This window comes from Schistocerca nitens, chromosome 3 (assembly GCF_023898315.1).
Source record: "Schistocerca nitens isolate TAMUIC-IGC-003100 chromosome 3, iqSchNite1.1, whole genome shotgun sequence".
NCBI classification, from domain to species: Eukaryota; Metazoa; Arthropoda; class Insecta; order Orthoptera; family Acrididae; genus Schistocerca; species Schistocerca nitens.
The window spans coordinates 746,840,129-746,843,234 of NC_064616.1; the positions used below are offsets into that span (position 1 = coordinate 746,840,129).

The following is a 3,106-nucleotide window of genomic DNA, read 5'->3' on the forward strand; positions in this document are numbered from 1 at the left end:
AAATGGTTCAAATGGCTCTGAGCACTATGGGACTCAACTGCTGAGGTCAGCCGGCCGAAGTGGCCGTGCGGTTAAAGGCGCTGCAGTCTGGAACCGCGAGACCGCTACGGTCGCAGGTTCGAATCCTGCCTCGGGCGTGGATGTTTGTGATGTCCTTAGGTTAGTTAGGTTTAACTAGTTCTAAGTTCTAGGGGACTAATGACCTTAGCAGTTGAGTCCCATAGTGCTCAGAGCCATTTGAACCATTTGCTGAGGTCATTAGTCCCCTAGAACTTAGAACTAGTTAAACCTAACTAACCTAAGGACATCACAAACATCCATGCCCGAGGCAGGATTCGAACCTGCGACCGTATCGGTCTTGCGGTTCCAGACTGCAGCGCCTTTAACTGCACGGCCACTTCGGCCGGCGCTTATAGACATGCATTACATGATCGGTGTGTTAATACCATCGATTGAGTATCATCCCTTTTGCATTACATGTTTACAGGCAAATTTGCTCATTACCGTCAAATTAAGTTAGGTGTCAAAAAATGGTTCAAATGGCTCTGAGCACTATGGGACTCAACTGCTGTGGTCATAAGTCCCCTAGAACTTAGAACTACTTAAACCTAACTAACCTAAGGACATCACACACATCCATGCCCGAGGCAGGATTCGAACCTGCGACCGTAGCGGTCGTGCGGTTCCAGACTGTAGCGCCTTCAACCGCTCGGCCACTCGGGCCGGCGTTAGGTGTCATATTCACCTTCCCGTTACGATATATAAATCTTTTATGTAAGGTGCGAAATTGACCTTCATTTGTTCTGTCACCTTACAAATTATTCAAAACTTTTTTTCTCGACAAGATCTACCAACTTTCAGTGATAGTCTATAAACATGTGAGAGCATTTCAGAAGTTTATAAAAGCTTTTCAGACTACTAGAAGAAAGCTTATAGGCCTGCAATAAATAATGCGATGCAGAATCTTTCCTGGTTTTGCTGTTATTAATCTGACTGCGACTGACTGATGGCACATGGTGGAACCAACCAACGACCTTCACTGCCATAGATAGCTAATGTGGTGCTAAATTTTGAAGCCTTTCTGTAGGAACACTTCAAACGAAACTTCCAGGCAAAGGCCACTAAATTAAGAGAAACTTAGATTTTATGTATCTTTGGACTCATAAATACCGTTCACAGTCCAGTTTCACAACAAATAAGAGTTACAGTGTGTAAACTGTATCTTGACAGTCCTGAATTAGTAAAAGGCGGGAGACGGCAGTCCCTTGTTCTGGGCTGCTGGTAACATTACGTAGCTGAAACACTGTTTGAAGAAGCCATTGTTGTCGGCTTTCTTACTCTTTACTGCTTCACTGTTCTGAGTCTTTTTTCCTTGTCATTACTGTACGGAATTGCTGGAAGTTAGTACCTTCATTAAGCATGTCAGTACACAAGACCATTTCAATACTGTTTACCGAGGGCGCCCATACGAATGTTTGTAGGAGGAGGGAGCAAGACCGAGGGATATGGGGTAGTGTTAATGTTTTGGAAGACGAAAGGTGACTTTTTAGTGGTCATAATCAATTTAAATTTTTTATATGTGTAAATAACGCTATATACTTTTGTGTTGAGCCACTTGTACGTAATACTGATATTTAAAGCATGTTTAATTCACAGGAAGAAAGATCAGAAAGGTCTGAAACATATTATGACTCATATGACATAGGAAGAGCTGTTAAAGGCGCCTTACTTGATGATGAGAAGTTTAAGTTTTTAAAGAATACTTGGAAGCCTCCTGCAAACTTTTCTTTTCCTACTCAATTAGAAGGGAAGCAAAACCGAAGATTTAAGCATGAATGGATGAGCCAGTACAACTGGCTTTCATACAGTAGAATATTACGTGGTGGCTTTTGTACTGCATGTGTTCTGTTTTCTTTCTCAGGTGCCAGAACCGGCTCCCAGGCACTTATTACAGCTTTCGATTATTCTAAATAACTGAAACCTTTAACTGGCTTGGTAAAAAACATAAATAACTTGGAGGTGTCGTTTTTAAATGGAAACACTTCAGATACAAAAACATAATTATTCAAATAGTTTTCAGGCTTGCGTTCTCAGCAAAAATTTCTATGTTGCTAACATTTCGAGTGCTTGCAATATTTGGTGTTTGCACTATTTTTTCTTTACTTAATTCTTTGGCTAAGGCATTTTTAATTTATTTTTATAGGCGTTGAAAACACTGGTAAAAGAACCATCGGCCAAATACAAGAAGGCTACGGAAGATCTTCGTGATCATGAAAACATAAAATATCACAAATTTTCCATGGAGAAGGCTATAGAGTTCACCAAATCTATGGAATCAAGTAGAAAAAGTATTGCCGTTGTCCTCGATACCAAGAAATCTTCAGTTATTGAAGAAATCCGGAAACGCTTGAGGCCTATTATAAAGACTATAGTCCTGTGTGCTAGAAATAACCTACCTTTACGAGAACATCGCCATCATGGTTTAATTCCTCAGCTAAAAGAGGAAAAAACTGATGATCATCTAGAGGGAAGGCACGGAGTGTTTCAGAGTCTTTTGGCTTTTCGTGTGGATGCTGGAGATGAAGATTTAAAACAGCATTTCAGTACATGTGGCCGAAACAGTTCTATGATAAGTAACACAGTCCAAAAAGAAAGTCATACATTGCATTGGTGACGCTATTCGCTCCTCAATATCGAGGGATGTGTAAAAGGCTAATTTTTTTAGCGTTATATGTGATGAAACAACTGATGTCACCACTAAGGAACAGATGACATTTTGTATTAGGTACATTGACATAGAGACCTTTGTTACCAAAGAAGACTTTCTGGGTTTTACTTCGATTGCAGAAGCCATCGATGAAGAACTCAAGACACTGGGGCTGAGCTATCAATATCTTTGTGGTCAGGGCTATGATGGCGGCTCAAACATGGCTGGGAGATTTAAAGGCGTTCAAGCTCTTATTTTAAGTAAACAACCGTTGGCTATTTATACCCCCTGTTTTAGCCACTCTTTGAACTAGTGCATTTCTAAGTCTTGTGATACTCCAATAGTTAGAAATATGATGGGAATTGTAGGATCAGTTTCAGCATTTTTGTCTGCCTCTGC

At 40.6% G+C, this 3,106-nt stretch overlaps 1 non-coding gene across 1 annotated transcript; it reads right to left on the reverse strand.

Moving 5' to 3' along the window:
• Positions 1-639: 639 nt before the first annotated feature.
• Positions 640-723, reverse strand: Trnas-gga (transfer RNA serine (anticodon GGA)). The gene is given in 2 exon segments: positions 640-674; positions 684-723. It is a non-coding gene; the product is annotated as a tRNA-Ser (tRNA).
• Between the last annotated feature and the right edge of the window lie 2,383 nt (positions 724-3,106).